The 27,953-nt window shown below is 38.4% G+C and overlaps 1 protein-coding gene across 1 annotated transcript in view; it reads left to right on the plus strand.

Moving 5' to 3' along the window:
• The first annotated feature begins 2,152 nt into the window (after positions 1-2,152).
• Positions 2,153-27,953, plus strand: part of MYT1L (myelin transcription factor 1 like) — a 418,337-nt gene continuing 392,536 nt past the window's right edge. Inside the window, exon 1 of the mRNA XM_075923554.2 lies at positions 2,153-2,937. The gene's annotated coding sequence lies outside the window, so the exon portion shown is untranslated. The remainder of the gene's footprint in view (positions 2,938-27,953) is intronic.

Here is a 27,953-nt window from a genome sequence, read left to right on the forward strand (position 1 = left end):
GGTGTTTTTAAATTTGCACTGTTATTTTAATAGTGGCCTAGTTTTGGTGGGCGAAAAAAACCCCAGACACTCTTTTGCAGCTGTATAAAGCAGCTGACAAGGTAGCTCGCACTCGCTTTCCGCCATAGAGGTCAGGAGCGGCTTCTCTCCTTGAGATACTGTGTCTGCTGCCTCCCTACTTTGTGGAACAGCTTTCACCGTCTCGGCGTCTGCCCCTGCATGTCACGCACCTGCCTTGCTCGAGCTTTCCGAATGTTTTCCCTGTGGGTGCTCCCAGAGTGTTGCCCGTTCTAGGCACCGGCGTCACGAAGAGCCCTGGGAGTACAGGTAGATGTAATCAGAGATGACAGAGACGAATTACAGAAAATACAGTCTGTGTGTGTAAGGTGGGGGAGGGAACACACGCTGCTTTATGGGGAAACACTCTTCCCCCTTTCTGCTTTATGGGGAAACACTCCATCTCTGCCCCCCACAGACACACACCAATTAATCCAGCCGAGGATTTTGCTTTTGCTAAAACCGTTCCTCATTTATTTGCTGCTCTCTTTGACCCCTTTGACAAGGGAGAAGGTTTTAGACAAGTATTGTCGTCCCTGCGGCGGTGGGGCTGGCGCAAGATGCTTAGGGCTACTACACACAGACAGGCTTTTCCTTCCCTTCAGACTGCGGTGTGATTTCTGGCAATGCTAGCCGGGAAGGGAATTGTAACCTCTGTAGCAACCAACATGTCTGGTTTCCACACCTCCGCCAGCAGACTCTGGCTTTAGCGGGATTACCTCGGGGGAGGGAGGGAGGGAGGTGTTTTTTGCGATTTGCTACGTTAGTGTTCAGTCTCTGCTGCCGAAACAGTGGTCAGCCCGATCCCCCACTGCAAGCCTGCAGTGGTTTTTCAGCAGTGGTGCTGCTTGCAGAGAAGAGAGCATCACGGTAGGCAGCACACTAACAGAGTGGAGGAACCCGGGGGATTGAACTGAATGCCATGGCAATAAAGAGGGCAACTAAACCAACGTGCGCCTGTTCATACAAAAATAGCTGCTTTGCAGAAATTGATTTTGAAGGAGGGCTTTTGCCTGGGTAGCTGCTGGCAATTTTTACTGAGGTGCTCTTCTTCTCTATATATTGTGTGAAGGGCAGGGTGCAGCAGGGAAGCCTAGGCTCCCAGCTGCTAGACTGGCAGCCAAGCCCCTTCGAGTATTTCAAGTGGGCTGCAGTTTCCTTGCAGTGGTTTTGTTGTTAAATACATTTTGGGTTGACTTTGTGTACAGAGCGCTGCAGTTCTAGCTGGCTCGCAAGTTATCACCCTGATACGAAAATGGCATACTTAGGAGACAGATTTAAACCGAGCCTTTATTCTCGTGATAACCTCATTCGAGAACCCTGCCCCATATTTCCAACGTTATACAGAAGTATTATTAAATCAGACGCTCTGTAGTGAAGCTTATTACAGTGTTGGGGGAGGGGAAGAAGATTGAAAAGGACTTTGTCAGGATAGAGAGTGTATGGGGGAGGGAGGCGGTTGACTATCCCTCTGAGTAAAAACGACCCTCTCTCTGATAATACAGCTCCTATACTAGTCCTAAGCAGCCAATGATACAATATCAACCTGATTTTTCTTGCAATGTTTTTTGAAAGACCCACTCGCATGTAGTCTTTTGTGTATGTGATCTTGTTTATAACTGGTCTGTTTGTCAAATAAAAGTTTCCTTATCCAAGTTTATAGCCGTGGTAGAAGCTTGGTAATCTTTCCAGCTGGAAATAGTTTATTTCCTTTGTTTTAAAAGAGAGAATATGGTGCTAGCTGGTAAAATAAATGAGGCTTCAGAAATCTATTTGAGTTAACTCTATCCATACCGGACGGTTGTTTGAGAGGCAAGCACATTACAAATGAATATGTTATCATTAAAAAAAACCATTTAAAAGTGTACAGGCTTGCTGAATGTCCTAATTTTTTTTTACCCAAGCTCCATTTTACCATAAGATCAGCGCTAGACGTATTTTTAGAGGTATCACCTACTCCGTATCTGTTAACAGCCTGACTGGTATTTACTGTTCCCATCTATTACATTAAATACAGTACTGCACATGATACACATACTGCTCCAGAGATTTAGGGGCCTGTGGGTACAATGTAGGAAGCATTATAGTAGGCAACCCCAGTCTTGTCTGACTATTGCAAGCCTAATAAACAGGACAGTTAAAATATTGTTCCTAAGCCAAAACTACAGCTGAAAAATATTTTTCTCACCGGTGAAATCCCCCCTTTCTTTTCCGGTTAGGATTTGGGGAAATGGATATGTTTTGTATTGCTTAAAGGATGCAGACTGAGACAGGGTAAGTCAGCACAATATGCTACTGATGTTGTTCTGCTGCAGTAATGTGGTCTCTAAGGAAACTTGTGCTTGATGCATACTACACAGCCTAGGTTTTCTGTAGCCCATCGTCTGTCTGCTGCTTTTTAAATGGAGGTTACAGCTGATCCGTCAGCCACAGTGCTGCACGCATGCCCATCTTTTTGCATCGTTTAGTGGTGTCAATTTATTAATTTCTATCTTCTACTTCAGGCCCGTTGGTTTCCTGTCTAAAAGCATTATTACTTTTGTCCATGTGGCAAAATAATTAGCATACAGATGAGAAGTGATCCTGTCTCTGAGCCTCGGTAGCAGGAGAAGATGTGCAGTGAAAAGTTGATTGGATGAATGGAGAACAAATGGTGGGCGTTCAAAAGCATTAGAAGAGTTTTGTTGTCGTGGAGCAGGTTTGTCAATTTTCTGGGTGAATCTCTTAAGATGGAAGGAAGGGTGGCTGGCTGGTGCTGAAATGATTCTTGATAAACTATGGCCTAGTTTAAGGTGCAGAATTGGACTGCAATGCATAGATAATTCATTTGGACTACTTTGTTTTGCAATTCTTCAGCTTTCCCTTTGATATTCCCTCAAGGTAAATATGCCCTTTTCTCACTGTTATTGTTCTCAGGTCACTTTGCTGTTGTTCAGAAAGTGAAGGAAAGTTCAACTCTCTGGACAGTAACAAAAGAATAGCCAGTTTACTGTACTACTTTTGCTAAACTGCTCAACATATTTTCATATGCAGAGATCTGGAGATTATTTGAACTGCTCAGGGCAAGATACTACTCTCTCCCAAGTCAGTGGGGACTTTTGGCATTATTTCAATGGGAGAAGGACCAAGATTTTGGTGATTATTTTCTGAAATGTGAACTTACAAATGTCCATTATTAAAGGTTAGAACAATGTCTGTCCAGCAATATTAGTAAATGCTAATTCAATTAAAGCCCAAAAGTAATTATTTCTGACTGGCAGATATTTTCCTGGTTGGAATAAACTCCAATCTTATCAGCTAAAATCACTAATGATTTTAAAACCCCAAACTTAAGTTAGTGATCTATTTATTACTGGGGGCGGGGGGAGAGGAGAGCATGATTTCTATATTGTTGAGAGAGGCTCTTTATTGAAGAGCATGCTGAAAACAAGACCACATAAATAAATAAAAACACAAAATTCTGTCAGACAATAACAGTGAACATGATTAGAATCCTAATTTTCTAATACACCATCCATTGACATGTATTTCTTACATAATTCTAATGCTGTATATACTGCAACATAAAGTATTTTAATGTTTGGCTGAATTTGATTCCTTCTCTGTATAGTCATTTAGGAATAGTTTTATCCCATTTTAATGGTTTTTAATCTGCTTAAAATGGAGCTGTTCATTTAACTGACCTAATTTTTTAACTGTTGTTAATGTTACATATAAATGACTATCCTTGAATTGTCTTTATGTAGGTTTCTGACTATAGCAAATCTGTTAAAGAATAAAGCTTTCATTTTAGAGGCTTGTATTTTTAAGGGTCATCTTTAACTATTTTGCTTTGGAGAATAATAGTGCATATTTTCACATTGGAATTTCATTCTTGTATAGTAATTTATTTTCATAAAATACCAAACAAGCAGAAGAAATCTTCACCATGCCAAAGCTCCAAACAAAAAATGTTGGAATAAACTATTATCTCTTAACAAGCTGCTTATAGTTACTTTTGATCATTTCATAGTGTTTGTTCAAGTTTTGAATGCAAAGCTTCAACTTGGTTGTTAAAGTGAAGACAAGTAGTTTGATGATTACATAAGTGTGTATGTAGTCGAATATATTTTAAACAAGCTTATATTAAATTGAATAATATTGTAAACTTTAGAAAAACAAAGTAAGATAAAACTATATACAATGAAATGGGGTCTTTAACTGGAAAAAACTCAGTTATCTCTATTGCTGTTTGTTAATTATGTTCATTTATAACTGACACAAAGAAATAACAATTATAACTGGCAGATCCAAAATTCAATACATTTTAAGCTAATATAAAAGTGTGAATTGATTTTTATGTTTAATTTACACCTTAAACTTTCTGGAGGTTGAAATATTAAATGATTTGCATTTCAACCTAGCAGCATGAACTGGCAACAAAAGGAGTATAGTTTGGTTTAGTATTTTCATCTGCAGTGGTTTCTTTGTCTTAGACTGTACTTCTCAGGTATATTCCATTCCTGCATTTATAAGAGGCCCAAATTGTATTATAATAGTTTTTAGCTCATTGGATGACTTTTTCCCCCCTTTAACTCTGCATTACTGCAGTTTTTATGAATTGTAGAATAGAGCTACTGTATATTCCTATACAAAGACAAATGAAAGAGAAACTCAGAATATATTGGTTTATTATTTCTCTGGATTCGTAGAAGAAACTAGTTTTTTTCCCCCCTTTACTTTTGGTTACATTTAATTTTAATGGTGAAGAGCTGAGCCTATAAAAAGGAACTATTTTAGTCAAATGCAAAAATATCAAAAATATTAAGATGTTGAAACTTTGCTACATGAATGATGGAAAAGTACTCTTCTGAATGCTTCACAGAAACAAAATGTTATTTTTGCTATACGTTAGGGGAGTGAAAATACAGAATTGTTATAGTCATAGTTCACATCCATCAGCATTTTCAGAATAAACTGCATATAATTTTTACGGTACACAATGTAAGCACTTTTAAAAATGAAACTTTCCTATTTAAAGATCTGTTTCTTGATGAGCTCTGAGTATTGTAAGTGTCTTACTGGTGATAGAATAATTTTTCAAATTTTTGTACCACTTAACATTATTGTGGAAATGTTGCATGTAATTTTAATTGATGTGAACTAGATTCATATTTGCATCACATAGGTCAACTCTGAATGCAGTTGTGAAGCTCTTCCTTGTATAATGCAAGAAAACTTCATGGTTATAAATTACTTGCTGACTCCTCCATCCTCCTCCTCCTCCCAGAGGTGATGAGGAGGCCTAATGCTACTAATAAATGTGGTTTAAATACCTCTAGAAGTGCAACTAGATTTTCATACAGTGAATCAGCATTCAGCCCATGTGGTTCACTGTTCTCTAAATAAAGCATACCTTAGGTCAATATGTCATGAAAAAAGCAAATATATGTAGTGTGCTGAAAGAGATTTTTCCCTATAGAATTTCTAGAACATCTTGAAGAGAGCCATCATGGCTCTCCCACTCAGAGTGAGAACAACAAATTTTAATGACAAAGAACTTGAGGGGGGTATTAAATGGGTTCAGACAGTGGGCCAAAAAAGCCATAAGCACTGATATAAGTTTGGATTTTAAATCTGATCTGATCTCAGATACTAGCTCACTACATTTACACTGAAGCTGAAAACACAGAACACAATCACCACCTAACAATCCTAGCCAACCTGGATGTGGAAGTAATCAAGGCTGCAGGGCACCCCATAGAGAGCCATCAAATCAAGTCTGTTATGGAGCTGCCTGGTAGATTGTGAACATTCAAAAATCAATGTTGCATCTGCCAGCAGACCCTTTGGTTCACTGAAACGCCCACCTGCCTAATGCATCTGGGCAATTGGTTTCAGAAACCAGTTTCCTTCAGGATAAATTTAATGCATCTGGAGGGTCAGGCATAAGGAAATTGATTACAGCTCTGCATCAGATAAACTCATAAACATCTGTAAGATCACAGATTTTCAGCCAGTCCTGCATTGGGGCTGCTATTTTGTGAACCATTTGAAGCCTACATTTCTCATACTTCATGCCAGCATGGCATTTTTTAATTAGGAAGTTGATTAAAAAGGGCATGCTGTATATGGATGGATGTTCATCTAGCTAGCAACCTGCAGCCCTTTCAGAGTCTGGGTCTGTGGAAAGTGTTGCTCATCACTCATTACAGTGGTAGTGTAAGGTTGTGGATTTTTAAAAATCAACTTGCTTGGTAGGTTCTGATAAGGCTGATCTTTAGTTTCCACTCAATTAGATCGAAAGAGACACTCATTGACAACAATGAATTTTGGATCAGGCCCTTGATATAGATTATATGGTAAGATTTTGGGCCCAATAATCTGAGCTATTATACCAATGATGAATTTAGCCCTTTATATTTTAGACCTGGCAATATACTATAGCCTCCTGTGTGTTGTAGCTAATTTAGGCTTTTTAAGGGCAGAATGTATAAGCAAATACCAAAATAGTCATAGTAATTCAGATGATCCTTCAGACTGATCAATAAATGGTTTATGTTTTCATTGGTCTCTGTTACAGGAATAGTTTATACAAACTATCACACATTTGATAAAGATTTGAAGAATGGGTACATTTACTTGAAAGAGAGCCAGTTTTCATACGGTCTGTGAGAGACTTGCTTTATTTTTCCAAGGGAAAATTTTCCCCTCTTCTCCCATTCTCTCTGGCCAAGACAGGAGAATATTACCAAGGGAATAAAATTTTATGCCTAATTTTAGTGTTCTTCTGACTAATGTGGTGTGAATAAGTGCCATGTTACAGCATTTAACCCTGTCCATCTTTGTCACTCCATGAACATTTGTTCAGTTAAAAAAAAAAAAGACCAAAAAAAAAACCCCACAATGAAATAAAAAAAGACATTTCAGATTTGTTATTTGGATAAACTGTGGAAATCTCTCTCAGAGCAAATGCTTTGGGATTCCTTTGTGCTGCAGCAGAGACTCATGCTTAAGGATCAGGGAATACCTTTTAAAGGGTTTCCCCTGCCCTCTTGTGCTGCTAACTGCCATTGGCTCATCTCCTTAATACTACCTCCTTCCCCAGAATGATTAGCTAAATCAAATGCTTAATTTTCTGATTTTAAGAATAGCTTATGCCAGTCCAGCTATTAAATAAAATGAGGAGACTTGTTCTAGGGAGATGTTTCAAGGATGCTGAATTATTCCTCCATTGTGTCAAGGAGTAAGAGGCACAGGTTTGGATGTTTACAGCCTTGCAGTGTACCGCTTCACAACACTGATGCCAGGGAATAAGTACAGCTATACAGAGTGATCATTAGATGAAACTGCTTGGGGAGGGAACTTGTGTAGATCTTATAAGAATTGCTTCTAAGTAAAATATTTTCAAATGTGTATGGATGAGTAAAAGGCAAGGTATGTTTGAGTATTTTTAGAAGTTCTTGATCAGTTTGTGAAAGCTATTGGGTATTATGGTATGCAGTAATATTTTTGTTATGCCTTGGTTACATTATATGCTGATAGAAGACTTTTTGACTATGTAAGTACAGACAGAAAGGACTGGCTCATCCATACTCATTTATGACCTTTGTGTGTGACGTAAGCAGCATTGCCACAGTGTAGTCTAGTAGGCCAACGAAATCTGTGCTGTTCATTTGAAAGTTTAAAAAAAAAAATTAAGAGTAGAAGCTTTCATGTGTATCAGAGCATTTCTATTAACATTGATTAAAAACCAACCCAATTTACTTGATGATTTCAGAATCTAAAGACTAAAAGAATTGAAAAGGAATTTGGATACCACTGTAGCGCTATTCTGTCCAAGTCTGCCAGTGACTAAAACTGACCTAGTGTTTCAATTAGTACTTAAACATACATGTAATAGTTATTTGCCTGTTTGAATATAGAAAAGATTGGTAGTAACTGATTCAAGAAGAGTTTGCCATCCATAACCTTAGAATAAGGAAACACTTCTTTCTGCATAGCCATATTTACAGAATTAAGATTCCAATTCAACTTCTATTAAAATCAATAGCATGAACAAAAGAACAATCCTTCACTGAAACTGATTACATCAAAATGTGTAAATAGAATTAAATTTCTGAAACATGATTACTTGTGATTTATCAGTTGCATTACGCATTAAGTGCCTTCACCAGTTTGTCAGTTTATCCAAAAATATGAAAAGTAATTTTGAATTTGAAGTTTTATTACTGAATACAGTTTTTCTGATAAACCATTATAATGGTTTTAGCAAGTTTAAAAACAATCTTTCCCCATGAGATCTCAAAACCCATAATGCTAGCCAAGAAATTTTCTCCTGTCCTCTCCAGAGGCATGGCGTTGCACCTGTTTACGAACAGACTGAACCACTAATGATCAAAACAGTGGTATATTGAAAGGGTTAGTGTATTTGCATCAATACATTGGTTTTTAATACCAGCAGTTAACTTTTTGTCTTTATTAAAAAGTGATGCTGTTGAATACTTCATGACAATTTCCTGATCATGGTTAAGACCTTCTCTGGCTAACTCATTCACCAGTACTACCCATCTTTTTCCTCACAGGGACTCAGTGCTTTAAAATTCTGTGCAAAAGTTCCATTCACATAATTGGAGCATCAACATGCAAATCAAGAGCGTTGGCTTGTTCTAAGTAAATAAACAGTCACATGTTCTGCATGTGCATCAGATATGTTTATAATAATACATTCCTTATGGCAGATTTGAGAGGTATCTCCATGGTTATTTCACAGAATGCATATATGACATAATATTAATAATCACCAGATATCTGTTGGATATGTAGAAATAATTCTTACTGGTTCAGAGAATTAGACAGCTATTCATAGACAGTAAAAAGACTATCCTCCATAACAGACTAAGGCCCTGATTCTGAAAACATTTATGCATGTGAGTAGTCCCATTGAACTTAATAGGCTTACAAGCCTATAGTTAAGCATGTCTGTAAGCGTTTGCAGGATTGGGACCTAAGTGCTTAAGCCAGAGACATTGCTACACCTCATACCATCTCCAAGTCACTTGTGGGTTCCACAAAAATGAATTTCAAGTAGCTTAGGCTTGGATTAGACAGGTGCCAATGGTATCAGTGACTTCAAATTCTTCAGTTATTATTTACTCTATTTTTTGCTCTTGGGTTTTGAATAATCCTCCTTCAGCAGAGAACAAAGGAGTTGGGTCAGTGGGGTCTTTGATATAATTTATACTGTTGAAGACTACTTTTCTAGAGTGACAACCAGGAACTTAATGGCTTGAATATGACGACTATGGACTTTACTTGAGATTTAGATGCTTGCAAGATTTGGTTTGTCCCCGCTCTTCACTCTATAATAGAGATAGAAATAGTGTTAGATGCATCAGACTGCTTTAACATAGCTTGCACATATCAGCAAGCAAGCCTGTTTTCTGAGGTGCTTTTCCATTACAAATGTTTTTGCAAATGGGCCCTAAGCATAGTTATTTGCTTCGATCCTGGTTTTCTTCCTTTCCTCCCTTTTTTATTAGACCCCAGTAACATACTCTTATTTCAGCATGTCCTATCTGATGCAGAACCCAGGATATTTTCTGGAAATTGATGGTGGCATTGGAAGCGATCTGCAAGTGCTGCTACCAATAGAATTTCTAATGCATGCTGCTAGCTATTTTTGTTCTTTTAACCGTTTCTTCAGCCAGCAAGGAAAGGAGTTATGGACAGGCTGCAGTTGGCAGTATTAAATAGCGTGACTTGATTTCTCATATAGGTGACAAGCACTAACACTTTTCTTCTGAATGTATTTTCTGATTGGCAGTGCTACATGGCACTGGCCTTAGAAATAAAGTTGGAGCAGAGGTGTCAGCATAAGTCGTCTTACTATGGTTTGCCTGATGAACCAAGATAGCCTGGTGAGAAGAGTGACCATTCACTTCCTGCTTTATGATTTCTCCCATTTGATTAGCTTTCCTTGCATCTCAGGTCTCTTACAGCATACCTTGTGTGGTCATCTGCACTAGCGGAAAGTCGAGGTGGAATGTTACTAAACCAGGATGGCAACACCTTAAACCTATTTTGCTCTCCTGTAACTGGACTAGGTGCAGTACAACGAATAACAGGCTCTTAGTACCTCATTTTCTTTGTCTTTACAGACCCCGTGGCAGTCTGGAGCATGCAATGCTGCTGAAATCTAGATCACAAGTACTAGATAAAAACATAAATAATGTAATACTTTGTTTTTCTTGTTTCTATCATCTATAGATCTCAAAGTTCTGGATGAATATGCTAAGACTCACAATATACCTTTGGGGTGGGTTTATATTGTTTTTAACCTTTTTAGGTGGGTGAACTACAACATAGTGAGGTTAATGGCCTTGTCCAAGAAAAGTAAGCCAATCACAGTTGGCAGAGAACCTAACTTTTATCTTAGTTTTTTTTTTTTTACTTTGAAGTAATTTGATTATTAAAGAACGTTATGATAGAGGGAAATGGTACCTAATATGCCTAATAACAAGACAAAGCCAAACATTTGCTCTGGTGTAAGGATTTGAGAATATTATAAATACTGATGGAATCAATAGTGTTGTTGCCTAGACAACACAGGTAATTCAGTATTTTGGGGTGGGTAGCTCATTCAGCCATTATTTTGTTCAATGATATAGGCTTTGGGGTAGAGACTTTGGGGTATGTGTTTCTGAGTACAACTAGACTGAGAATTTCTATCAGAAAAGATAATCCAAATGCGCTCTGCATTTTGCATATCTTTTTTTATCGATACTTTTGTCAGAAGAGGCTTTTCTGAAATTTGGCCTGTCTTGACTGGGCCAAATTTTGGGAAAAAACCCTCTTTTGAAAGCCCCCTTCTTCCTTGTGGAATAAGGAATACAGGGATTTCCAAAAGAGCACATTTGCTCTTCTGCAAAAAAAAAAAAAAAAAAAAAGCGAAAGAGCAAACACATTCCCTGGATGTGGCAGAGTTTTTTCAGGATACCTCCGGTATCCTGAAAATCCCCGCAGTCTAGCTGTACCCTTGTGTTAACACCTGTTCAGGGAGTTATTTCAATGAAACCAACACAAAAGACTTCCGCCAATCCCCCTCCCCTTCTCACCCTGCTCCCAACACATTTTTGGAATATCAGCTACCAAAGATTAATTTCATAAAGAGAATAAGCAGGACAATGCATATTTATTTACCACATGATAACAGTGCCAAATTTTGGCTTTGATGTGAGAGTAGCTTTTGATATTGCAGTGAAACAAAATCGATGTCTAGTGTTCCATGACAATGTAGATATGGTATGGCTTTCTAGTAAAGAGGCAGTAGCACTTTTTCATGAATCAGCCTAGTCTTTGAATCCCATACTTCTACTCCTGGTTACAATGCTCAGGATGTGAAAAATTGTCTCTGGGGAGTGATATTTAAGCCCTAGTGTAGACACTATGATTTCAATGAAAGACTTCTTCCATTGATGTAGCCATCATCTCATGAGGGCGTTGAATTATTACCATGATGGAAACCCCTTCCATCATTGTAGTAAATATGAACACTACACAGGTACCGGGTGTAACTGCAGTGCTGCAACCATGCTGCTGAAACGATTATAGTATAGATATAAGCTGGGAGCTCTCATAGCAAGCAGTAAAGTTGTACGGGATTTAAGAGATACAAATTAGTCACTATTTTGCCTTTTGTGTTTATGCAACAATGATGATTTTGCAGTCAGGGCATCTTATGTCATTACACTGACATATTTGCAATGATACTATTATCAATTTGAGTATCTGCATGGGCTTAGCTCTATACAAACAGAAGGCTACTGCTTCAAGGTGCAAAGGGACCCACCCATTTTGATACCGATGCACAAACATAGTCCCATTGTAATGAGAGAAGTTCAGTGGAGATGTAAGGTCAGCATGGGCAGATTACTTTGTAGGATCTGACTTGCATTAGATAGACAACACAGTGCAGACATATCAGGCACTGGAAGGATATTCCAGTGATATTCAAAATTCACAATGGTGCAGATATCACCTTTTTAAAAGTGTAACATACTTGAACTTGCAGAACTCTAAGTAAAAAATAATTTAATGAGGAATTGATGTGAAGTTGGCATCATCACACAACCATTATGAATGTTTCAATAAATATTTCCTGTATCAGAATTTAGAATTAAAAAGTCAGGATTTCTGAACGTTCCCAGTAGAATTTCAAACACCACCTACTGTGGCTCTTTAACAAAGACAGGGAACCATGTTTAAATATGAATCATCCAATTGGACTGGTTTCCAGCATGGTGATGGGGACAAACTATGTTAGAAATGAGTTAAAACATACCTTGAGTCTTCATATGAAGATGTTGGACCTGTCTAAGATTTTTGGACAAAATATGTCAAAAACAAAACTGATCTTAAAGCAGGTTCCCTATCTCTATATAAGGCCTAGGAGATCTTCAGCTGGAATAAAGGGAGAAACTGACATAGTTCCACAGATTCAATTTGTCCTAACATAGTTTTTTTTTCTAATAGATCTTCAGAATAACCCTAAAGGAATAAAAATTCTTAGGTAAAACAAAGCTTGGGTCCACCTAACTGAATTATACTATTTTTTACTATACCCTTTTTCTTTATGCCTAAAAATTATCTGGAGAGGGACGTTTAATCTTTCCTACCATATCTAACATCTGCTGCTCTGAAATATATTGTAGGACCCAATCCTGCATTGTCAGGGGCATATTCTGGTTGGCTTAATTGGTCTCTTAAACTCCTTTCAAAGAATCAAAGAAGTTGAAGTATGAGGAAGCAGTATGAAAAGGAATGTAGAATAAAGAGGGGGATGGGACAAAATGAGTAAAAAAAAAAATCTCTCGTTTATTTGTATTAAGGAGAATGCACACTTGTTATAATTCAGCATATAAAGTTGCAGGTGAAGCTGGTTAATTCCTGTCTCTCACTATCACACCATCATGCTACTTTTCTTTGTATTATTATGGGTTAATGCTGATAATTCACAGAACCAAGTTGTAGGGACTATAAAAAGCTGCTTAATCCAAAAATAAAATGTAAACAGTATGGTGCTGCTTGATTTGCTGCATGATGTGTACAGGTAGATTCATTGCCCTGTAGAGGGACACAGTACTTGACTTAGACACAGCTAGGGAAGATGAAGGGCCAAATTCTTCTCTCAACAGTGTCAATGGAAACCCAGAGTGTCCCCACTGATATAAATGGGGTTTCTCTGAATGTACACTGGTGTTACTGAGAAACGAATATCATTCTAAGTGTGGTTTATCAGCTTTTGAAGAACTATATTGTACTCTGGCAGAAGTCTGGGCATGAAAGTAGAATAGGGATATGATATTATATCTGAAGACCAAATAAATGAAAATAAGAAGTTTGGGATTTTATGTAAGAGATTTTATGTTTTTGAAACTAAACTCAGAACCTCCTTAAAGGCAAAGCCTTTTTCACACAATCCCAAAAGCCGCTCTTCAAACAACTTTCCATTTTTTAAATTCTCTTACATTAAACTTGATTTAACAGTTTATTGACTTTCTTTGCACACTTACGGTTTGTAAAATTATTTTTCACCTAATCCTCAAAGGCATCTCTCTCACCTTCAGAGTCAAAATGAAATAGTTCTAGGCAACGTTGGGAAGAAATAAGTTCACATGGGCCAGTGAGAGGTCGGCTCAGTGGAAAAATCCCCTCTCCTGTCAATACTCTTAGGCTACATGCTCATTGACAGAAAAGGAAGTGGTACTAGCTATCTTAATATAAACACACAGTGAAAACAACCCATTTAAAGGTACATTAAAAACTTGTGGCACCAAGTCTCTAAGTCCAGATCAGCTGAATTAGGGTGATGGGATTCAGACTATGCAGCTAAAATTTACCCAAGCCAGCTGATCTGAGCAAGACACAGCCATGTTATGGATCCTTTCTTGAATAGATATAGACTTAGTTTTACCACAAGGCCAACCACAGGAAGGGGGTATTGCATTGTGCTTGCGTAGTTACCTCTTGGTAAATACTAAAGTGCCTTGTCTTCATGTAGGATTTTAAAATAAGATTGCTGTCATGCATTAGTTATCTTGCTGGTTAAACAAACCTATCAAAACCCCATTAACCCACCCACCTTTTTGTCAAAGACAAAGCCTGATCTGTATTAAACCAACCATCTCCAATCATCTCTCATCCCAGTTTTATCTTGGGGTAACTTAGCTGAAATCAGTGGCATTAATTATGATTCACACCAATGCCTATGAGAGGATAAGCAGACCCATCGTCCATAATGTCTGTTACAGTTGTTTTAAGTGCTGGTAGGTGAGACATCAGCACTTATCATATGTTTTGTACGCAATTGGGCAGGTATATCTGTGATTGGAATTACTGAACATGAGCTCTTCCAAAACCAGCTCAACTGTCCATTATGTTGCATGTTTTATATTCCTGGCCCTGTGTACTCTGTGGCACATCGGACTTGGTTTCTGTGGTACATGAATGTGAGACTCTATGGCAACCTGTGACTTCGGCAGTAAAATTAGTTGATTATAAAATAATTCCAGAGTATCTACCTAAATAATACCTTAATTGATTGAAATCAAAGTGGAGATATATGCCACTTGAACTTTATTGGCGGCAAAAAGCTACTATTATGCGCTCATGCTTGGGATAAAGTGAAAATGATGTTTGGGGTACAAAAAAACTAACAGATTTGAACACAGACAGGCAGGAGAAAACACCACTGGAAAGAAAATCTGGATATTTGATTATCCATATGGAAAAGTAAAAATAACATGAAATTAAAAAAAAACTTAATCAGGAACATTTCTGAAGGGGATCAGATGAGTTTAAAAAATAGAAAAGGAAAAATATAAGCAATGGTAAGGGGTGATCTTCTAGAAATGTGAGCATCATTAAAAACTGGGGCAATTTAGAGAAATAAAATTGTTACAAGGCTACAAATCAAATTTAAGCTCAGATTAATACAAAATATATACAGTTGAAACATCTTCACTCAAAATTTTAAGACAGGCTTGGCAGAATTAGATTTGTATTGTTTTATAAATTGAACAAATATTTTATTTTTTAGCTTCTAATCATTGCTGATTCTAAATTTTCATAATTATGGGAAATTATGACAAGGGCAAGATAACTACATAATGACAGTAGCTGAGATTTGAAAAGTTAAAGCTTTAACTATTGAAACACACTGTCAACTTTGCATGTCAAAATATACAAGGTAAATATCCTTAAATCATTTTTTTTCTCCAGTACCATTTTTCTTACTTTGCATATCTGCACATTTATTTATTGATAGAAATATTTTCGTCAGTTCATTTGCATGCTGTGAAATTGTTGCGTACCAACATTTACCAATAAAAACTGAAACCTGCCAAGTCAAGTTAAAAGTAATTACCAAGGTCCAAACCAGAAAAATCTAAAGCATTCACATAGTTAATTTTCAAATAAATTCCCTCCTCAAAGTTCATTTAAAGTCATTCCAGTATTCCCTCTAAGCTGCAGGGTAGCACAGCTTCTCAGACCCCTGAGCCTCTGACTGGGTGGGACTGATTAATCACCTAGGGTGCTGTGCTGCAGTGCAGCTTGGGGTACATCTAGACTACATGCCTCTGTCACCAGAGGCATGTAGATTACGCTACCAGGCATAGGAAAATGAAGCGACGATTTAAATAATTGCCGCTTCATTTAAATTTACATGGCTGCCGCGCTGAGCCGACAAACAGCTGATCAGCTGTTTGTCGGTTCAGCGCTGTGGTCTGGACGCGCGGGTGTCGACATCAAAGGCATTTGTTGACCACCCAGGTATGCCTCCTGGGATGAGGTTTACCTGGGTGGTCGACAAATGCCTTTGATGTCGACACCCGCGTGTCCAGACTACAGCGCTGAGCCGACAAACAGCTGATCAGCTGTTTGTCGGCTCAGCGTGGCAGCCATGTAAATTTAAATGAAGCGGCGATTATTTAAATAATCGCCGCTTCATTTTCCTATGCCTGATAGCCTAATCTACATGCCTCTGGCGACAGAGGCATGTAGTCTATACGTACCCTTAGAGGGAACACTGATTGGGACTTACTATTTAATTTTTGTATTGTAGTAGAATAACATACATAAACCAGTCAAATCAGAGCCCCACTGAGCTTGACCTTGTGCAAATATAGCAAATGACAGTCCCTGTTCCAAAGAGCTTGCAGTATAAAAGACAAGATATGAGATAATCAAGTGGATGAAAGTTTGGGGGAAGGACAGAGTAACAAAAATAGGACATTTTAGCACAGACCATTCATATGCGCAGTTCTTAGCTGTGATTACTGCAATGGATTGGCTAACTACTTGCCTTGCCATTATCAGGTGAACTATAAACAAGTTTATGCTGATAATTAAGTGCTTTACTTAAATATGTATTTCAAATAAAAAAGAGGCTCAGCTTCTGGGACAGTAACTCTGAAGTGGTATGCTTCCTGCAGGCCTCCTCCCTGACTGCAGCACCAGATATAGCTTAGGCCAGTGGTCGCCAACCTTTTTTTACCACAAAAGTACTTTTTCAACTGAAGTGCAATGTAAGATCTACCTCACACCCAAATACCCTTTTCCCACTTCCTTCCCTCTCCTTCTTTGAGGCCCTACCCCTTCTTCCAGGCCTCACTCTGCTCACTCCATCTCCCTTCCTCCCCCATCCTCACTCACTTTCACTAGTTTGGGGTAGGAGTTTGGAGTGCAGGCTCTGGTCTTGGGCCAAGGGGTTTAAAGTATGGGAGGGGCTCTGGGCACAGCCCAAGGTGGGAGATTGGGATCCGGGAGGGTGCAAGCTCTGGAAAGAAGTTTGGGTGCAGGAGGACTCACATCTGGGGCAGGAGGTTGGGTACAGGAGGAGGTTCAGGAGTGGGATGGTTTCAGGAAGCAGGCTCTGCCTGGGCACCATTTAACTGAGATGGTTTCTGGGTGGTGGAGCAGTGGGGTTAAGGCAGGCTTACTCCTACCCTGGCCTTGCACCACTCCTGAAAGCAGCTGGCATGTACAGCAATGGCTCCATGACGCCATGTGCTGCCCCTCATCTACAGGCACTAAGCCCACAGCTTCTACTGGCCACAGTTCCCCATTACTAATCTATGGGAGCTGCAGGAGTGGTGTCTGCAGACAAGGGCAGCATGTGGAGACCCCCTGATCTTTCTTTCTCAGGGACTGCAGGGATATGCCAGCCATGTCCAGGAGCAGCAGTTACCGCAGGTATAATGATTCCAGCCATGACAGGTTAGGCAGTTTAGAACTCACTACTCAAAGAATTAAATTTTAGCATAAGAAATTAAAATTATGAAATGTACAAGCCAGTAACACACTTTGCAAGCAGTAAAAGAAGTAACAACAAGAACCTACGTATGTGTTGGGTCAGGAGATGAGAGTGAGGGACTGTGTGTGTATGTGTGTGAGTGACAGATTTACATTACCAAGCTCTTTCCATCCCCTTCTCACTGTGTGAAGATAGGGTATGGGAGTGGGGGCAGGAGTGACATTGACATCAGAGCCCTGCCTCTTCTCCCTCCCACACCCTGCACAGCAAACAGGAAGCTCCCCGGGGGGAGAGGGGAGGGAGCTCCAAGGAAGAGGACAGGAGCAGCGTGACCGTGGGTGGAAGGGCAACTGAAGTACCAGCACTTGATTAGTTTCCCAGCCAAACCAGTCAGGATCACCTGTCAGAGGCTCCAGGATCTACTGGTAAATCCCTATCTACTGGCTGGTGACCACTGGCTTAAGCTATGAGAAGGGGAATGCTATGCCTGGCATTTACAGTTTTATCAGGCCCTTAACTGTAGGGTGACCGAATGGCCCAATAAGATGAGCTTTTGTCAAATATATACAACTCTAATCCCCACCCCCAAATATCCCAAATTGGACTGGGCTAGATGGACCTTTGGTCTGACGCAATATGTTTGTTATTGTCTTAAATTTACATACTTGCTATTTGGTCACCCTACCCAATTGTGAACTTTTTCATTGAAAAAACTTATGATAGTAATTCTATACCCAGTAGATAGTTTTTGTAAAACTGAGCCCTTAGCCTTAATTGGGAAGAAAAGTAAGGTCAGTTGAAATTGCAGCAAATTTTAAAGTACCAAAGACTTCTGTGGCAGAAGGAGAATTTCTGTGGCATTTGAAACAAATGGTAATGCATGTGGTAAATTTTGTAGCTGTACATTCTAAGCAAACAAAGTTTCCTGTTTATATTGGTACACTAGCAGGTGCTAGAAGTGAAGACTTCTTTTAGAGGAGTTTGAATTCATACTATTCAACCCTCTATAACAATTGTGCTAAAATGGAATTGTCTGAGCCAATCAGAATACCATAATGCTGCATATGTTAATAGTGTATAACTGTAGTGTTTTATAACTTGTAGAATTTGTTTTGAATTATCAGAGTAGAGCTATTGCTCAGTAACCATGCAATAGATGGGAATCCCTGTACTCTGTGCAGGCAGCCCAGACTACAGGCATCTGCATTTACATTGCAAATACTTCACAATTACTGTAGTATGAATCTGCAAATTTCTGCCTTTTATTGGAGATTGTAAATCCGCTGCTGTGATTGGCCCTTTTAATCGGAATTCCTAACCTGTGTGCCAGACAGAAAACTCTACCTCTCTATCCCTTTTGCTTTAGCTGAACAGGAAAAACACAAAATGCATTTGTCACAAAAGGAAAAATAAATCCAAAAGAAAATGCCTTTCCAACTTTTGAAAAAGGGGAATATTAACCCCTCTGCACCTCCTCCTTGAATCAATGACACTCCTTACTGATTAGCAAGGCTACCGCCACCAAGTAAATCTTAACTTCTGTTTACATTGGGAAGGTCCCAAGTGCTCTCTTCCAATTCACTTGTGGAATATGATGTAAATAAAATCTATTTTGCTTTCTTTCTTTCCACTTTGAACTCTGCGGCTATGTCTACACTTGTGGGTTCTTGCGCAAGTATGGCTGTTCTTGCGCAAGAATCTGCAAAGCGTTCACACTGCCCGCTAGCTCTTGCGCAAGGAAATTTACAGTACGGTGTAAGAGAGGGCTTCTTGCACAAGAGTTAAGCTCTTTTTTAACAGATGTAAGCCCTCTTGCGCAGGAGGGCAGTGTGGACACTCGGCAGGGATTTCTTGCGCAAGAAAGCCCTATGGCTAAAATGGCCATCAGAGCTTTCTTATGCAAGAGAGCATCCACACTGCCATGGGCGCTCTTGTGCAAAAGCACAGCTCGCACATGGCAGTGTGGACATTTTCTTGAGCAAGACTTCTTGCACAAGAACTTTTGCGCAAGATGTTCTTGCGCAAGATGTTCTTGCGCAAGAAGCAGTGAGTGTAGACATAGCCTACATGTCTGAGAGAGAAGCCATGCTAATCTTTGGGGAGCAAAGATGGTAGACTGCAGAGAGACAAGACAGGGATTATGAAGGGGGAAGGGAAAGAGCTGAAAGGTTTTTAACTGTGTTTAAAATCCCCTTTCCATGGTTTTGCAGGCCACATTGTTGGGTTTGCTCTTCCCTATCCTTTTATTATTTGAATATTTAATGAAACTTGTTTAAGTAGTAACTATGAGAAGTGCAAATAGTCTCCGGATAAAGTTCTGGTCCTAGGAGAGTTTTGTCACTGGTTCCAGTAGGGCCAGCATTTCATCTTCTCAGTCTTAAGTTCTAAAAGTTTTTCAGACCAGTTTACAGTTATTACATTTTGGGCCTGATCTAAATACTACTGAAGTCATTGGAAAGATTCTCATTGACGTCAAAGAATTTCAGCTCCTTACATTCTGTTAAACTATCTGGGGAAAGTTTTACCATTATCAATTATCCACATATTTTACTTAAGCTGTTATTGCTTTTCCAGTCACTTCTTTTGCCAATGTGTGATGGTGTTGGTTATATATAGTAGTGGCATTTTAATCTCTCTGTAAGTTACTTAATACAAGCAAAAGTATACTGTAAAGTTAAATCTATTCTGTCCTCTTTCTGCTCTGTGGAAAGTCATGGGGTTTATTGAGATGGCATGGGTGTAATTAAGGATAGAGATCAGTCCTTAGAGCTTATATGATTGCTACCGTATCAGCTCTTTCTGTGGAGTGGGATACAGGTATTATACGTGAACCTCCTGGGGCTGGGAGGGATTTCAGGACAGTGGTTAGATCACACTACAAGAAGAAGAGGATGGTCACTGATTTCACTGGATACCCCAAACAGTAGGGGGTGCATCTAGACTGTCAAGATTTTGCGCAAAAGCAACTGCTTTTGCGCAAAAACTTGTCAGCTGTCTACACAGGCTGCTTGAATTTGCACAAGAGCACTGACTTTGTAATGTACAAAATCAGTGCTTCTTGTGCAAATACTTTCACGCTCCCGCTTGGGGGAAAAAAGCCCTCTTGTGCAAGAGGGCCAGTGTAGACAGGGAAGAACTGTTTTGTGCAAAAAATCCCCGATGGCTAAAATGGCGATCGGGGCTTTCTTCCACAAAATCGCATCTAGACTGGCCATGGATGCTTTTGCGCAAAAGCATCCGGGCCAATCTAGACACACTTTTGCGGGAATACTTTTAACGGAAAAGTTTTTCCGTTAAAAAGTATTTCCGCAAAATCATGCCAGTCTAGACGCAGCGTAGGAGTTTAGGTTTCTGCTTCAGACAAAGCTCTTCAACATTTTCCCCTCTGAGGTGCATAGATGCAGTGATATATACTTGACAAGGGGCACTGGAAATGTAAGAGAAAGGGTTGCAGAAGATGAACCATATTCTAAACTTAATTTTTAAACAAGCAGCAGTTTGTAAGGGTCTCTTTTAAAATAAATTACCCATGGTTTGGGGTTAAGTCATAGATTCATAAAGGCTTGTTTCTTTAGGCATGGCTACCCTGGGGAGTTATTTCTAAATAATTTCCCGTATTTTGAAATAAGTCAAGAGTTCACACTAGCAAGCCTGTATTTTGAAATAAGGGGCTTGTTATTGCAAAATAACTCCTGCTTATGAAGAGGAATAAGCTTATTGCGAAACAGTTATTTTGGCAGTTATTATTTTGAAATGAAATAACTTGATAGTGTACACATAGCCTTTCTGAACTAATTCAACTTTCATTTACCAGTGAGCATTTTATAAATCAAAATGTATAGTTCTCCACACTCACTTTTCTACACTTTTCTATTATAGATGATCTGGTCCAACTCTCTAGAGATGAAACAACAATGCATTAAATCACCTAGACTCTGAGCAAGACTGCGTAATTGTGAAAATGTGAATCACTAAACAATATTCACTGACATTTTCTGTCAAAATTACAACAAAAAGAAAATAAACTAAGTTCTGCCAAATTGAGGTAACGTTAATACAATACTATCAGGTTGAAAGTTGGTGGAAAGTGTATTAGTTCATTAAAATCTTGTCTTTGATGTGCAAGACTCTTGTTAAGAGTGATGTTTTCAATTTGAAATAACACAGTCTTTTCTGCAGCTCTGCAAAATATTCACTGATTAATTTTCCAGTTTTGTACATACCTTTTTTAAGCCAGAAATTTTGGTTGAATGTAGATAAAATGTTTGTGAAACAAACACAGACTATTAAAAAGACTATTGTTTAGTTAGATTAATTTTGATAGTGAAAGGATTATTTATATTGAACCCATTCTCATGAGAGCTGGTTGGAAAATGGGTATTTTTTCTGCAAACTACTTAGACTTTTCAACAAAAAATCAACTCTCCCCTCCCCCAGAATTGTTTTGACCCAAAACTTAACATTTTTCCCTTGTGATTGCCTCATGGGATTTGAAGTTTGGGTACCTTATGCCCCTATTCTCCTGGGCTACCAGATCAGACTATCTCTCCAATAAAATCACCAGTATAAATGCAATTTTTTCCTTTCTGAATACCTGTACACAAAATGAGTTTTCTGTCTGAAAGTATGACTTTTTTTTTTTTTCTACCAAAAGTTTAAAAACAAAGCCAGTGTTCTTAGCTGTTTTAAGAGTCCTACAAAATATGATTTCATCTGACAGGATGATTTTGCTGTCAATTAGAATATTCTCTCACAATTCAGAGATTCCTGCCATCCCAATTCCCCCTATCCCTGTCCTTCCAAAACCCATTAGGATTTACACAATGAAAATATTTGTAAACATACTTTCCTCCCTACACAAAATTATTGGCACTTATTTAAATTTTTGTAATTTTACAGTGTAGTATCCTTAGTATCAAAGAACATAAAAACTTTTCCTACTGTAATGACACAAACATAAAATTGTGAGGGGAAGATCCATTTTAATGATCGGGATGGGTATGATTGGCAAGATATCACTCAAAATTAAAAATAAATGCAATTGTAATTTGAAAATGTACGTCTATATTCCCTTATTGATTTAGAATCTAAATTAAATTAAAAAAATCAGTTCTCCTCTATTTCATGCATTAAAATAATATAATTCAAGCATATCATTTCCTAATTGGGACTGGTAAAAGTGCAGCAAGCCCTGATCTTACAAAGACTATGCACATGCTTAACTTTAATTCATTGAAACTACTAACATCAAGCTAAGTTTGTATCTAAATCTTTGCAGATTGAAACTTCACTGACTGCACAGTGATACACTGAAACTGGCCATCCACAACATTTTGTCAAATGCACAAAATAAACTGAAAACAGAGAGAATTTTTTTGTCAGCTTCTGGAAGTTACAGTAATTTTATGTGCTACCTGTTATGTAGCGAACATAACATTTTCCAACAGAAATGCAATTTTAAAGCTGCTGGTGTCTATATAATGTGCAAAATGATTATACTCCTATTAAAAAAACTGAACATCTAAGATTTAATAGGTGATGCTTTCTTTCCCCAAGCTTCATGCTATTAATCTAGTGCAATACTATTTACTTCTCTTTCACCAAGGGCTATTTGATGCAATTGGCTTCAAACAGAGGGCTTGTTTGTGAGTTACATCTTCACTTTGTTGTACATGTTCATGACCTAACATGTTTTTAAGCCATAAACCTAGCTTGTTACTTTTACACACATACACACATGTAAGGTTGGAACTGCTGCAGCTAAATTGTATGTAAATGTTGCTTCAAGTTGAAAGCATTTACCATTCACACTTTGAGAATTAGTGAAGCTCTGCATTCTGGATCTACTGTTTTCAGCAATTCCTATCCCAGCAGGGTGAGCAGTCTGGATGATCTGTCTCTTCTGACTTCTATCCCCTGCTGCTCTGCATGTTTTAACGTTGTCTGATACCCACATCCCTACAGCCCTGCAAATCCATGGATATCTGCTTTGCCATCCATGGGTATCTGCAGCTCATTTCTGCAGATACAGATGCGGATTCCAATTTTGTATTCGCACAGGGCTCTACACATTCCACTCCCTCCTTTCCCTTTTCCTAAATGTAATTGTATCAGGAGCACATAAATACCAGAAAGAAAAATAATCACTACCTTATTCCAGTGTCACAATAAATCTGCATCAATCATGAACCTTCCAGCTAATCATAATAAACAATACAGATGATTTCCACTCCAATGGGAAATAAACTCCCATGCCAAATAGGAATAGGTATATGCTCATACCAGGAATAATATCCCACTTCGGCCAAGAAAACTACAATTCTTCTACTCAAACCTACCAGCTGCCAGTTTTCTTTTGTATAAGGACTCCCCGCTTTGTGTACATGTCATATATTTTAGGTACGTATATCTGCCGTATTACTATTATTTGAGCACATCACCACCTTTAGTGTATGTATTCTCACATTATCCCTGTGAGGAAGTGAAGTGCTGTTATCCTCATTTTACAGAGGAGCTGAGGCACAGAAACAGTGTGTCAGTTTGTACTTTAATTAGCCACCCATGGATGCCTGTGCTAGTTGATGTGGGCTTGGGTTGCGGCTGTTTCACCATAGGACAGGCTTCAAGGGTTGGGCAGCAGCCGGAGCTCTGGGACCCTCCTACCATACTGTATCCTAGAGCCCACGCTCAACCTGAAGCCCAGAAATCTGCCCTGCAGTGAAACAGACCTGTATCCTGAGCCTTGCAAGTTTGAGTCCACTGGTTTGGGGCAGCAGTGGATTTGGGTTTTTAATTGCAATGTAGACTAAGTGGATTGTCTAAAATTACAAAGGAAGCCTGTAGTAGAGAACTGAATTTCACATCTCCCTAGTCCCAGACTATCATTCTATGCTCTTGGACATCATTCTTCTCTATATAATCTAGATACTGTGATTATTTCCTGCACCTTTAAAATTCTAAAAACTACATCTGTCTGCAGAGAGCAGCTCTCTTAAGAAAGTAGGAACAGCCATGCTGGGTCAGACCAATGGCATGCTGTCTTTTGACAGTGGCCAATGTCAGTGTTACAGAGAAAATGAATAGAACAGGCAGTCACTGGATGATCCAGCCCTTGTCACTTACTCTCAGCTTCTGCCAGTTGAAGATTTAGGAACATGAAGAGCATGGGGTTCAGTTATGACCATCTTGGCTAATAACCATTGATGGACCTATTCTCAATGAATTTAAGTAATTCTTTGAAACCGGATGCCTATTGATCTAATTGGGACGCCCTCTCCCACCGGTTCTTCTATTACATGACAGATTAAACAATATTTCTTTATTCACTTTTTCCACACTGTTCATGATATTATAGACCTCTTTCCTACCCCCCTCTGTTTCTTTTCCAAGCTGAACAGTTCCCATGTTTTTACTCTCCCCCTCTCTCTCTCTCTCTCTCTCTCTCTCCATATACAATCTGTTTCATACTCCTAAGCATTTTTGTTGCCCTTCTGCACCTTTTCCAATGCTGACATGTTTTTTATACAGGTTGAACAAAATTACATGCACTGTTCAAGGTGTGGCCCTATCATGTATTTATACAGCGGCATAATGATTTTTTTGTCTTATTATTTATCCCTTTCCTAATGGTTCCTACTATTTTTAGCTTTTTGACTGCTGTTGCACATCAAGTGGATATTTTCACAGAACTACTCAGTGACTTCAGGCTACCTATCTTGAGTGGAAACAGCTAATTTACATTCTACCATTTTTATATGGATAGTTGAGACTGTTTGTTTTCTAATGTGCAGTGCTTTGCATTTTGATCCCAGAGTTACTGGCACTTGTTACTGAATGAATCTCATGTCCTGTGCGCTCTCAGACTGGTTTTATGGCTTTTTATTATGTGTTTGCATAACAATCTCACTGTCATTATGAAAACTCCATATAAAAAGAGCACACTAGGTACTTTTATTCTGAAGTGACTATTATTTTAGATGAAAAGGAACAAAAAGAACAAAAGTAAATATCCATGGGAAAGCAGAATTTTAGAGACTGTGACATGGTCCACACCTTTGAGAAAACATGGGATGATAAAGGAAGAGACATTGACATCCGGCAAAATAGGAATGAAAGTCAGAATGGAAGGGAAATTTATACTGGAATAAATAATGAAGACAGCCAGGGAAGCTACATATAGCAAACAACTTAAATGACAACTTTTGTCCTCTTTTTTTTTTTTCTCCATCTCTCTGAATTATATCAAAAAGCTTAAATTTTGGTCATTTTCTAGCTATTCAGAATTATTTAACAAGTCTATCCTGACAAGATTGTAGCTTATAGATTGCTTGCAAACTCTGTTTGCTGCATATATTTATTATTACCAATGTATTTGGTTATATTAGTCATGTGATATTGTTTCTATTCCCAGCTCCATTCAGGATGGAGAATCAATACCATGTGACTTACGTGACCACTCAGATTCCACAAATAACAAATAATTGAACTTCTTGTGAACAGTCCACAGAAATTGCTCACCTTAGAAAAGAGGAGACTAAGGGAGGATATGATAGAGGTCTGTAAAATCATGACTGGTGTGGAAAAAGTAAATAAGGAAGTTATTTACTTGTTCCCATAACATAAAAACTAGGGGTCACCAAATGAAATTAATAGGTAGCAGGTTCAAAACAAACAAAAGAAAGCTTTTCTTCACACAGCACACAGAGGATGTTGTGAAGACCAGGACTTTAACTGGATTCAAAAAAGAACTAGATAAATTCATGGATAAATTCATGTGGCTATTAGCCACAATGGGTAGGGATGGTGTCCCTAGCCTCTGTAAGGGTGTGTGTAGATTACACCTCTCTGTCGACAGAGAGACGTAGATTAGGCACGTGGAAATTGCTAATGAAGCAAGGATTTAAATATCCTGTGCTATTGAAGGAATACATTTTTTGAGGAATACAGGATCTGTCGAAAAAGGGTTTATTTTCAACAGATCCGCATCTAGACTGCCATTTTTTTTTCAAAAAAGCTCCATTTCAGAAAAAAGCGGCACCCATGTTTATGCTAATGAAGCACAGGATATTTAAATCCCTGCTTCATTAGCAATTTTGACGTGCCTAATCTACATCTCTCTGTCAACAGATAGGTGTAGTCTAGACGCAGCCTATGAGACTGAAAATGTAGAGGGATCTTGTGATGATTCCCTGTTCTGTTCACTCCCTCTGTGGCATCTGGCATTGGCCACTATCAGAAGACAGAATACTGGGCTAGATGGACTTTTTGTCTGACCCAGTCTGGCTGTTCTTATTTTCTTGGTCCAAATTAGTTCAGAGACTATTTGGGTATAAAAAAATATGTTGTTAAAAGTCAGGATGACTTTTGCAAGTAGTAGAAAATGTATATGTAGTGAATAATTTAATTAACTAATAATAATAATAACTTGGTGCTCCATCCCTCTCCTCCACTCTTGGAATTGGCTTCCAGAGCACAGACTCCTTTGTGCTGGCATTGTGAAAGTTGCTTTGATGTTGCAAGGCAATGTAGATGAGGATAGGGTTCAGGTTTGCCAATTTTGTAAATATTATCTGAAATATAATCCAGTCCTGAGCTTCCGTAATTTCTTTCCTTCAGAGTTAATCGTGTTTGTAATATGGTGTTTGAAATGATGTTTCAAACATGTAACAATTTTAGGTGATTGTCTAGCTAATTAATATACTTAAAGGGCCCATATCAGCATAGCATTGGGTCCTAAGTTTCTTCGTAATTTAGTAAAACAATTTTAAGCAAGATTCAAACTATTTGTCAACTTAGCAAAGTAAAGATTCATGTCACATCAAACATGTTTTTCTCTATGAAAGAAATGTAAATTACATGTTAAAAAATCCATTAAACTAGCTTGTCCTCTGCAATTTCTAGAATGCTTGGATTACCTGCCAAACATTTATTTTCTGAAAGAGACCAGAATATAATGAATTAAATCTTCCTGACACAGGCAAACAGCTGCTATTGGAGGAGCATTGCAGAGGCTGATATGGATGTGTAACTTTGCTGCTGTATAAAAGACACAGTAAGGAAAAATATTTCTGAAGATAGTATTAACATGCCATAAAAATTAAATACTGAATAAGACTATGAACATTAGCATGAGACAGGTCTTCTGCTGGTATAAAAACAGGGGAACAAGTCCTTAAAGGAATACTATTCCTCTCTTTCATTTTATTATTATGGTGGTAGAGAATCATGGCTGTCTGGAGCAATTATCCCAAGTGGTCTGAATTCTAGTGGGAGATAAATAGTTGTGACCTGAGTCATTCTTCCTAAGCCAAAGGCAAGGGTGCATAATGGGGTCAATGTCAAGCGTCTCACAGATAAGCTTGCAAGAAATACAGCTAACATTATTAGCAATGCTTTTAAAAATGTGCACTTAGTTTAAATATCTTAAATTACTGAAAATTGTACAGGTTTTTTTCCCCCTTTTTGAAGTAGTGAGTAGTCTGAATGTGTTGAATTGAGCTAATGGTAACATTTTAAATACATTTAATATTTTAGCATCATAGGATGCTTATAACATGGATTGCAGCCTACAAAAAAAAAGAATGTGGCTTTTCAGTGAACA

This window comes from Pelodiscus sinensis, chromosome 3 (genome assembly GCF_052426305.1).
Source record: "Pelodiscus sinensis isolate ZL-2025 chromosome 3, ASM5242630v1, whole genome shotgun sequence".
In the NCBI taxonomy this organism is placed as follows: Eukaryota; Metazoa; Chordata; order Testudines; family Trionychidae; genus Pelodiscus; species Pelodiscus sinensis.